We start from the raw sequence: 12,560 nt of genomic DNA on the forward strand, positions 1-12,560 counted from the left end.
AAAGAGGGAACAAATGTATCTAATTTCATCTGAAGGCTACCTAAATAGAAAAATGCCTTCGTCCTTCACAATGTGCATGTATATGAGTCATAAAACATTACTAATAGTTGCAAACCAATACTCAAAATCGACGACACACCAGGAAGCTAACACACATCCTAACCAAGTCAACTAGTCAAGCACCAAGTCCACAAGCAGTTAGTCGGAGTTGACTCATGTTTAGGCATCAAAGCAATCGAATATCAAATCATGGCTAACACATCTACATTGCCCATCATCAAATACCAAGAATCAAAACAATTTCCGCTCAAGGGGCACAGGGAAGCATGATATTGTATTCATCGGAACGTATTTTTGTATTTTTTTTTTCAAAGCAATAAACTAATCTAGAAAGCATTAAACACACCAAAGAAACACACAAAAATAAAGAAATACGAAAAGAAAAGAAAAAATACCTAGTATATACAGGTAATGTGAACCCCCCCAAACCAAATCAGACAATGTCCTCATTGGCTCAAGGGTACCGAACCATCATCATCATCAACAGCATCACTGATGACCTTGGCCATCATCACCGTCATCACCATGGCCACCGTGGCCACCTTGGCCACCATAGCCGCTGCTGCCTGCTCCAAACCCCCCGTAGTGGGTGGGCGTGAAGGTGCCCATGGAACCGGGGGCTCCGTACCCCTCTATGGGGTAAGTAAACCAGGAAGGGTGCTGATGATCTGGGGCAATGTAGCCCTGCCTGGCGTACTGATCATAGAAGGGGAACATAGTCCTCTGGTGATTCGCGGAAAACTCGTGGAAACCGAGCTCAAGTCTGCCCAGCCTCTCATGAATGGCCCCTAACTCCTCTGAAGACCCATGCTCCTCCTGTGGAGCCGGACTACCTCTCTGTCCCGATCCCCTCTCTCTACGCCCTCCCCTCCTGTGGTGGGTGCGAGGCGCGGCCTCAGGCTGTGGCTGGGGTTGGGCTAAGGGTGCTGCCTGACAGGCTAAATCGCACTCCTATCAAAGATAAACCTAACGTTCACCAACTAAAAATATAGCAAGGGAAGCAAGGATCGTATCCACAGGGAAACAATGTTCTTTCTACTATTAATCGGCAATTCTAGACTATTGGGAAACAAGAATATAGGTTAATTTGTATAATGAAACTAGGATGATAATAAAATAGGAAAAAATCAGATATTAAAAGGTCTAGGGCACAGGTTCCCCGATGAACAACATTCCAGGATGACAACAATCGATAATAATCAATAAAACAGTTAATTAGACTAGCATGCTCTCTCGAATCGATACTAATCATAGACTTAGAATTAACGGGCTCTCGCTACGTATTAATCCCAATTCTACCTATTGAAACAAGCCTAAACATCAAATTGCATCTCTCGAATCTTAATTTGATATTGCGAAACTAATACAATCAAACCTGCGCAAATCTAATTGCAAAGTAGATAAGGGCAATCAATAGGAATTAACAGCTAAACCAACAGTCAACAACAATTAATCATCCTTTCACATTCGTTCATGGATTCCCAAAACCCTAGAAAATCAATTACTCACACATATTAACAATAAGCAAAGCAATTGGCATGATTGAAAACATAATTAAAGTTTAAACAAAGAATTGAAATAAGGAATAATACCTAATTGAAGAACAATGGCAATTGAAAGCTTCGATTTTTGATTGAAAATAAACTAAGTGTTTAGAACAAATTAGAGAGAGAAAATTAAGCTTAGGGAAATAAAACTAAGTGTTTTAACACTAGGATATGAGATAATGAAGTGCCCAACTAAATTAACAAAAGCTATATTTATAGTTTGGCCTAAAAACATATGAAAAAACCGGAAAAAACTAAAGAAGGACGCGCGCACAGCGCCTTGGGTTGTCGTCGCCCGGTCGGGCGGCTCTCCGCCCGACGGGCGTAAAGCTCGAAGTCCGCCCGACGGGCTCAGGGCTGCCCGACGGACGTAAGGCGATTCTCTGAAAACCTTCTCCGCGCGCCCGGTCGGGCGGCTCTCGCCCGTCGGGCGGAGGGCGATTTCTTCTGCTGCTGCTTCTGATGGGCGCCCGGTGGGCACTGGGCGAAACTCCGCCCGTCGGGCGCCCTCTGACGAGCTGTTCCTCTGCTTGCTCGCCCGATGGGCGAGGGGCAATCCACCGGGCGGAGGGCTAAGTGATCCGCCCTTCGCCCACAATACCTAGTCTAACTTCCGGGGCTCGATCATGAACATCCAGGGCTCCCGTAAGTCGACAAAAGTCGTCCCGAACTCCCTCGGGATCCTGTAGTGGCCTAAATCATCAAGAAACGGGCCTAACAAGACCAATTTCTCACTAAGTATTCCTGAAACTCACGGCACACTAAAATACACAGATTAGTACTAAAATGGCTCCTAGGAGCTCATTTGACGCATGAAATTACTAAGGGACGGGGGTGAAAATATTATATAAAACGCACATATCAAACTCCCCCAAGCTAGATCTTTGCTTGTCCCTAAGCAAAGAAATCATCGATGAACACAAAACCAACTTCACCCCAACATATTTCAAAATGAACACATGATCCAAGGTAAAATCTAACAAGTATGCATCAATGTCAACCAATCCGGTCCATTCAATTGCTAATACTCCTTAACAATCGTCACGCAAAGCGAACCACAAATGCACAATGGAATTCAAGACTAGTGCTCACACACTCGTCACTCATTTATGTGGCGGATAAAAGATGTACCCGTTCGCTCTCCTCCCAACATATAAGTGAACAATGCCCTCCCAAACTTACACACTCGTGTGTTTAGAAAAACATACACTCAACCTAGTAGTCGACTCGTAATGTGTCACGTCATAACTTGCATTGATAAACAACTACTTTCACATTAATACAACTCTATGCACAAAGGTCGGAAGGTCTCCCAAGCTTGTAATGATAGGCTTAGGTAAAGGTGCGGTAAATTTGGGTAAAACGTGAGCTTAAAGCCTTAGCTTTGGGGAGCATAAATCCTAGTAAAACCATGGTCAACCACAAATGATGACCACAACCACAACTTCCCACTCAACACATGATGAAACAACAAACAAACCACACTATACTTTCTTGCCTTGATTTCACAATTGTAACCAATCACTCATGAAGATAAGAAATTGTAATACCGGAGTGACAAAAGCTTGATTCAATAACGATTTTTTTTTTTTTTTTTTTTTTTTTTTTTTTTTGCTCAATCTCATTTTTTCTTTCTTTTGGAACCTTCACACAATTTTTTTTATTCTCCTCATCTCATTCATTTCATTTTTTTTCAACAACAATCATGATAAGAAGAACTTCCCTTTTCGATATTCAATATGCCCAAAATGTACAAAATGTATCACACTACAACTCCCTCACCTCACTACTATTAGCTCCCCCAAGCTAGGCTTGGGACTAGTAACCAATGGGGAATTTACGGGCTTGTAATGTGGTTAGTCACCGAATAAATGGCACAAGCACAACATGGGTAGAAAAAGAGGGAACAAACGTATCTAATCTCATCTGAAGGCTACCTAAATAGAAAAATGCCTTCGTCCTTCACAATGTGCATGTATATGAGTCATAAAACACTACTAATAGTTGCAAATCAATACTCAAAATCAATGACACACCAGGAAGCTATCACACATCCTAACCAAGTCAACTAGTCAAGCACCAAGTCCACAAATAGTTAGTCGGAGTTGACTCATGTTAAGGCATCAAAGCAATCGAATATCAAATCATGGCTAACACATCTACATTGCCCATCATCACATACCAAGAATCAAAACAATTTTCGTTCAAGGGGCACAGGGAAGCATGATATTGTATTCATCGGAACGTATTTTTGTATTTTTGTATTTTTGTTTTTATATATATATTTTTTTTTTTTTCGAAGCGATAAACTAATCTTAGAAAGCATTAAACACACCAAAGAAACACACAAAAATAAAGAATAGGAAATGAAAAGAAAAACATACCTAGTATATACAGGTAATGTGAACCCCCCCAAACCAAATCAGACAATGTCCTCATTGGCTCAGGGGTACCGAACCATCATCATCATCAACAACATCACTGGTGATCTTGGCCATCATCACCATCACCACCATCATTATCATGGCCACCGTGGCCGCTGCTGCCTGCTCTAAACCCCCCGTAGTGGGTGGGCGTGAAGGTGCCCATGGAACCGGGCGCTCCGTACCCCTCTGTGGGGTAAGTGAACCAGGAAGGGTGCTGATGATCTGGGGCAATGTAGCCCTGCCTGGCGTACTGATCATAGAAGGGGAACATAGTCCTCTGGTGATCCGCGGCAAACTCGTGGAAACCGAGCTCAAGTCTGCCTAGCCTCTCATGAATGGCCCCTAACTCCTCTGAAGACCCATGCTCCCCCTGTGGAGCCGGGCTACCTCTCTGTCCCGACCCCCTCTCTCTACGCCCTCCCCTCCTGTGGTGGGTGCGAGGCGCGGCCTAGGGATGTGGCTGGGGCTGGGCTAAGGGTGCTGCCTGCTCACCTACATATATGTAATGGGGCTGACCCCTAGTAAAACTGGTGAGCCCGGTGGTGTCCGGGAGAGTAAAGAGAGCGTTCCTTTGGAACATCCATGACATCTGACCGGGGAGAAGTCCCCCGTACTCAGAGTGCACCCTGTAAAGGCTCCCAAAATACTCAATATCCAATAGGTTGTTCCCCCGGACCGCAGCATGGTCCCTCTCAACAAAGTTTGCCACTGCTACGGCAATGTGGGTGATCAGACCACCCAAAGCAATATCGGTCGAGTAGCGGTGGGTGGCGGTAGTAAGCAGTTGCATGTCCAAGTGATGGGCCAAATTCATCCTGTAACTGTCATCACCATCTAACAAATACCCCCCGAGCACCTCCAACTCCGTGCTCCTCACATTCTCCTTTTGGTCTCTCCCAAAGATTGTGAAAGCCATAAATCTGAACCAAACAAAGGGGACGGGGTGTTGCACGCTAGAGGCGTGCAAATGTTGCATGCTACCGGGATTAAAATCCCCGGTCAATTTCCCCCATACTTCACTCCCCGGCAACGGCGCCAAAATTTGACAGGCTAAATCGCACTCCTATCAAAGATAAACCTAACGTTCACCAACTAAAAATATAGCAAGGGAAGCAAGGATCGTATCCACAGGGAAACAATGTTCTTTCTACTATTAATCGGCAATTCTAGACTATTGGGAAACAAGAATATAGGTTGATTTGTATAATGAAACTAGGATGATAATAAAATAGGGAAAAATCAGATATTAAAAGGTCTAGGGCACAGGTTCACCGATGAACAACATTCCAGGATGACAACAATCGATAATAATCAATAAAACAGTTAATTAGACTAGCATGCTCTCTCGAATCGATACTAATCATAGACTTAGAATTAACGGGCTCTCGCTACGTATTAATCCCAATTCTACCTATTGAAACAAGCCTAAACATCAAATTGCATCTCTCGAATCTTAATTTGATATTGCGAAACTAATACAATCAAACCTGCGCAAATCTAATTGCAAAGTAGATAAGGGCAATCAATAGGAATTAACAGCTAAACCAACAGTCAACAACAATTAATCATCCTTTCACATTCGTTCATGGATTCCCAAAACCCTAGAAAATCAATTACTCACACATATTAACAATAAGCAAAGCAATTGGCATGATTGAAAACATAATTAAAGTTTAAACAAAGAATTGAAATAAGGAATAATACCTAATTGAAGAACAATGGCAATTGAAAGCTTCGATTTTTGATTGAAAATAAACTAAGTGTTTAGAACAAATTAGAGAGAGAAAATTAAGCTTAGGGAAATAAAACTAAGTGTTTTAACACTAGGATATGAGATAATGAAGTGCCCAACTAAATTAACAAAAGCTATATTTATAGTTTGGCCTAAAAACATAAGAAAAAAACCGGAAAAAACTAAAGAAGGACGCGCGCACAGCGCCTTGGGTTGTCGTCGCCCGGTCGGGCGGCTCTCCGCCCGACGGGCGTAAAGCTCGAAGTCCGCCCGACGGGCGCAGGGCTGCCCGACGGGCGTAAGGCGATTCTCTGAAAACCTTCTCCGCGCGCCCGGTCGGGCGGCTCTCGCCCGTCGGGCGGAGGGCGATTTCTTCTGCTGCTGCTTCTGATGGGCGCCCGGTGGGCACCGGGCGAAACTCCGCCCGTCGGGCGCCCTCTGACGAGCTGTTCCCCTGCTTGCTCGCCCGATGGGCGAGGGGCAATCCACCGGGCGGAGGGCTAAGCGATCCGCCCTTCGCCCACAACACCTAGTCTAACTTCCGGGGCTCGATCATGAACATCCAGGGCTCCGGTAAGTCGACAAAAGTCGTCCCGAACTCCCTCGGGATCCTGTAGTGGCCTAAATCATCAAGAAACGGGCCTAACAAGACCAATTTCTCACTAAGTATTCCTGAAACTCACGGCACACTAAAATACACAGATTAGTACTAAAATGGCTCCTAGGAGCTCATTTGACGCATGAAATTACTAAGGGACGGGGGTGAAAATATTATATAAAACCTTCTCTGAAAACCTTCTCCGCGCGCCCGGTCGGGCTGCTATCGCCCGTCGGGCGGTTTGCGATTTTTGCTCCTACGGATTTTTTCTATCTTTTCGTGCTTAGAAGCTGAACCTGTACATCATTAAACACCCAATGACCGTAAAATGCTCTCTCCTCACCACTCATGAACAAAGAAACTAGACTACAAAACACACAAAACAAAACTAAACTATTGAAAGCAATGAAATACGGGTTACCTCCCGCAAAGCGCTGGTTTATTCATAGGTCCCGCTCGACCTTGTTACCTTGAATATGCCGTCTATGAGGCGAAGGGGTTGAGGTGATGGACCTCAACCACTCCTACAGTAGCCTCATCATGATACAACTTCAGACGTTGCCCGTTAACCTTGAATCGTTCACCATTCTCATTCTCTACTTCAATAGACCCAAATTTACTTACCATAGTCACGGTGAACGGCCCAGACCACCTAGACTTAAGTTTTCCAGGAAATAACTTAAGCCTAGAGTGAAAAAGTAGAACCTTGTCGCCCACCGCGAACTCTCTATGCAAAATGTGATTGTCGTGCCACTTCTTGGTCTTTTCCTTGTAAATCCGGGCACTATCATAAGCTTGTAGTCGGAATTCATCGAGCTCACCCAATTGAAGTAACCGCTTCTCACCGGCTAGCTTTGCATCCATGTTGAGCTGTTTGATTGCCCAATAAGCCTTGTACTCCATTTCTACTGGTAAGTGACACGCCTTGCCATACACCAACCGATACGGGGAGGTACCAATAGGTGTCTTAAAGGCGGTTCTGTATGCCCATAGAGTATCATCTAGCTTATCGCTCCAATCCTTCCTAGACTTCGCCACCACTTTCTCAAGGATAGATTTGATCTCTCGGTTGGAGACCTCAACTTGACCACTCGTCTGAGGGTGGTAGGCTAGTCCAGTGCGGTGGTAAACTCCATACTTGCGCAGGAGCGCATCCAGATGCTTCTCATGGAAGTGTGACCCTCCATCACTGATCAAAGCGCGCGGAACCCCAAATCTAGGAAAAATGATCTTCTTGAACAGGGAGATGACTGTCTTAGCATCGTTAGTAGGTGAGGCAACGGCTTCCACCCACTTTGACACATAATCTACAGCAACAAGGATATACAAGTTACCCTTGGACGATGGGAATGGTCCCATATAATCAATTCCCCATACATCAAAAATCTCAACCTCAAGGATCCCGTTCTGTGGCATCTCATACCTCCTCGAAATAGTGCCGGCCCTCTGGCACGTATCACAAGCCATAATAAAAGCCTGTGCATCCTTGAACATAGTAGGCCAGTAAAAACCACATTGTGACAACTTAGCGTTTGTTTTAGACGGTCCATGGTGACCACCATAAGGTGAAGAATGATACCTACTGATAACACCTTGAACTTCCCATTCTGGAATACAACGCTTGTACAACCCTTCAGCAGTCTCACGAAACAAATAAGGGTCGTCCCAAAAGTAGAACTGGACATCATGTAGGAATTTCTTCTTCTGTTGATATGACAGATCGGCCGGAAGAATTCTTCCTACAATGTAGTTAGCAAAATCTGCGAACCATGGTGACTGACTGGCAAGTGCTGATCATCCGAAAATGAATCATCAATCGGTGTAGATCCCTTACCATCGTCATACCTCAATCTAGACAAGTGATCTGCAACCACATTCTCAGCCCCTTTCTTGTCGCGGATTTCTAGATCGAACTCCTGTAGCAGTAGTATCCATCGAATAAGCCTAGGCTTGGCTTCCTTCTTAGAGAGAAGATACTTAAGGGCCGCGTGATCAGTATAGACTATCACCTTGGATCCAATCAGATAGGTGCGGAATTTATCCAAGGCATAGACTATAGCTAGAAGCTCCTTCTCAGTAGTAGCATAATTAACTTGAGCTTCATCTAAGGTCTTACTTGCATAATAGATGGCATGTAAAACCTTCTCCTTTCTCTGACCCAGGACTGCCCCAACTGCATAATCACTTGCATCACACATTATCTCGAACGGAAGATCCCATTCGGGAGAACGAATGATGGGAGCCGAAATCAGTGCCTGTTTAATCCTATCAAAGGCTTCAAGACAAGCATCAGTAAACACAAACGGGGCATCCTTGAGGAGGAGCTGGGTAAGTGGTTTAACAATTTTAGAAAAATCCTTGATAAAGCGGCGATAAAACCCCGCATGACCAAGAAAACTTCTAACACCCTTCACATTAACTGGAGGGGGTAATTGTTCAATCACTTGGACCTTAGCTCGATCCACCTGAATGCCCTTATCAGATATCAAATGCCCCAAAACCACCCCTTCAGTAACCATGAAATGACACTTTTCCCAGTTCAAGACTAAATTGCACTCTTCACATCTTTTCAAAACTTTAGTCAAATTTAGCAAACAAGAATCGAAAGAAGTACCATAGACGCTAAAATCATGCATAAACACTTCCATGATAGACTCAATAAAATCAGAAAAGATACTCATCATGCAACGTTGGAAAGTAGCAGGTGCATTACACAGACCAAAAGGCATCCTACGATATGCAAAGGTACCATAGGGACAGGTGAAGGTGGTATTTTCCTGGTCGTCCGGATGTATGGGAATTTGAAAGAAACCAGAATAACCATCCAGATAACAGAAAAACTTGTGACAGGCTAGCCTTTCTAACATTTGATCAATGAAGGGAAGGGGAAAATGGTCCTTTTTAGTAGCAACATTAAGACGCCTATAATCAATGCACATGCGCCAACCTGTGACTACCCTAGTTGGTATTAACTCATTTTTTTCATTCCTCACCACAGTTGTCCCCCCTTTCTTAGGCACTACCTGAACGGGACTCACCCACTTAGAATCAGACACAGCATACACTATACCCGCATCAAGCAATTTCATAACTTCAGCTTTTACAACATCTTGCATGACAGGGTTCAAACGACGCTGGGGTTGGATGCATGGTTTATGATTCTCATCTAGATGTATCCTATGCATGCAAAAGTCAGGGCTAATACCCTTTAAATCATCAATACTGTACCCAATGGCCTTTTTGTGCCTTTTCAACACAATAAGAAGTTGGGATAATTGGTCTGCATCAAGTGCAGTACTGACGATCACAGGGCAAAGTTGTTCATTATCTAAAAACGCATACTTAAGGTTAGCAGGAAGAGGCTTAAGTTCGGGTTTCTTTACCTCTTTAACAGAACAAACCGGCCGAACTAACCTCTTCAATTTGGTGCTCTCCGGCTCAGATTCTCCACCATTAAGAGCCAACTCCAGAACATCCACGTCAGCACTCCAAGAACTGCTATCACCTGCAGAAGACTCACAACAAAGCACTGCCTCCAAAGGGTCTCTTTCGAGAACTTGGGAGACGTTATCACGAGTAATAAGGTCAACTACATCTATGCGATAGCATTGTTCCTCCTCTAGCATGGGACTTTTTAAGGCACTGTTTAGATTAAAAGTCTCCTTATCATCCCCAACAGACAATGTCAATTTCCCACTTTTAACATCAATTACCGCCCCCGCCGTGTGAAGGAAGGGTCTGCCTAAGATTATGGGAATTTGAGAATCCTCCTGCATGTCTAATACTACAAAGTCTACAGGTATATAGAATTTACCTACTCTAACAGGGACGTCCTCTAAAACACCTAAGGGGTATTTGACAGAACGGTCGGCCATTTGCAGAGTGATATTGGTAACCTTAAGCTCACCCATATTCAGTTTAGTACAGACAGACAAAGGCATGACAGACACACTAGCACCTAGATCACATAAAGCTTTATCAATAAATACGGTGTCAATGTTACATGGGATGGAAAAACTCCCGGGGTCCTTAAGTTTAGGTGGAGACTTGTTTTGCAAATAAGCACTACATTCCTCAGTAAAAGCTACAGTCTCTACCTCACAAAAAGCACGTTTCCTTGTCAAAATATCTTTCATGAATTTAGCATAAGCAGGAACCCGTAAAATTAATTCAGTAAAAGGAACCGTTACCTGCAAATTTTTGACCACTTCCAAGAATCTGCCAAACTGCTTGTCCAGCTTATTCTTGAGTTGTCGGTTTGGGAAGGGGAGTGCAATAGGTGGTACTTGAATATCCGCCCCCTTCTTAACCTCAGTTGTAGCCTCATTCTCATTGACTACCTTTTCAGTTTCCTTTTCACTCATAACTATCTTCGGGATTTCCTCACTGACCAGATCACTAGCAGACACCCCGGAATCAACCTCAACCGGCATAGAAGGACCATCATAATCCCTACCACTCCTCAATGTAATTGCATTAGCAGTCTCCCTATTTTCGGGCTGTGAAGGAAGTTGGCCTGGTGGCCTCCCTGCAATAGTAGTAGCCATCTGTGCCAACTGTGTATCAATGATCTTGTTATGAGCAGTAAGAGCATCGATTTTTGCATCCTTTTCACTTAGAGATTTTTGCATTTGTAGCATCATGTTTCTCATCTCTACTAGCATAGGGTCAGGCTGTGTGGTTTGAGGTTATGGTTGTGGGGGTGATGTGTGTTGTCTAGAGAACACAGGTGGCCCACTAGACTGTTGGTTGTAGTTGTTTCTGGGTTGGTAAGATTGTTGGTGTGGGGGTTGATATGGTTGTGGTGGTGGATGTTGAACTTGGTGAGGGTTTTGGATATTGTTGCTCCTGTAGGAAAGCAGAGGGTTATTTTTGTAGCCCTCATTGTAAGAGTTGGAGAATGGGTTATTTTGTTTGTAGGATTGAAATGCATTACATTGTTCAATAGAGCTCCTACATTCCTGTGCATAATGACCAGACATTCCACAACTTTCACAAATAGTAGTAGGTTGGGCACTCATAGCAGCTACACTAACAGGTTGGGCAGATTGAGCATTGGCCGCTTGCATATTATCAAACTTATAATGTAAAGCAGTCAATTGGGCAGTTAATTGTTCAATAGAATTTAAATCATGCTTACCACCCCTGTTAGATAGACCTCTAGGATTTCCATACTGGGCATTGTGAATGGCTATCTCCTCAATCACCTCCATAGCTCTAGGCACCTCAAGTTGCATGAACCTCCCACTTGCAGCTGAATCCAACAAACATCTAGACTCATTGCCCAGACCATTATAAAACTGCTGAATCAAGAACCAATCTTCCAAACCATGGTGCGGGCATTCTCTTTGCAAATCCTTGAATCTCTCCCAGACCTCGAACAAACTCTCATCCGCTTGTTGTGAGATACCTAATATCTGACCCCTCAGACGAGCCGTTTTCTCAGGTGGAAAATATTTAACATAAAAAGCATGAGCCAAGGATTCCCAATTATTGATTTTCAAAGCCGCCCGATTCAACCCATTAATCCAAAGTTTATCTTTCCCACTCAAAGAGAACGGGAAAAGTATCTCCATAGTCTGCTCCGGAGTCAATCCCTTTTGCTTGATGGTGGAGCAATATTGGATAAAGGACTGAATGTGAAGATTCGGATCTTCACCTGGTTCCCCACCGTACTGGCGTCTCTCGATCATATTAATCAATGCAGGCTCAATCTTGAAGGTCTCAGCTGCAATAGAAGGCATGATCGCCTTTGGTAGCACGGACAGACTTGGCTTAGAATAGTCTGTAAGCCGTGGGGTAGGTGGTGGAATCAGATTTTCGTCACCCATCTCTATCTCTGAAACTGAATCTGTATCTGAAGGAAAAAGATCGCCAATATTATGATCAGAATCAGAGTAATTCCCACACTGTGCAATGAAAGTTCTTCGTCTACGAAAGGTTCTTTCGGGCTCAGGATCGAATGGAGTAAGATTACTAGTACCTACAGTCCTGGGCATAGACAAAGACTATAAAACAATGTGAGATCCGGTCTCAAGGAACGTGAGTTCCTTGAGTAGTAACAAATAATAATCTAGGGTAAGCAATCAACAACAGAAAATAAAACCGTTTCCCCGACAACGGCGCCAAAATTTGACAGGCTAAAGTCGTATCACCTAATAAAAAATAACCTAATTCCACTAACAAGGTAGCAAGGG

At 43.8% G+C, this 12,560-nt stretch overlaps 1 non-coding gene across 1 annotated transcript; it reads left to right on the top strand.

The window, feature by feature from the left end:
• Positions 1–11,688: 11,688 nt before the first annotated feature.
• On the top strand, positions 11,689–11,795 carry LOC130470929 (small nucleolar RNA R71). Its single transcript, XR_008931644.1, has one exon. It is a non-coding gene; the product is annotated as a small nucleolar RNA R71 (small nucleolar RNA).
• The last annotated feature ends 765 nt before the right edge of the window (positions 11,796–12,560 follow it).

The sequence above is a fragment of the Spinacia oleracea genome, chromosome 3 (assembly GCF_020520425.1).
Source record: "Spinacia oleracea cultivar Varoflay chromosome 3, BTI_SOV_V1, whole genome shotgun sequence".
Classification (NCBI taxonomy): Eukaryota; Viridiplantae; Streptophyta; class Magnoliopsida; order Caryophyllales; family Amaranthaceae; genus Spinacia; species Spinacia oleracea.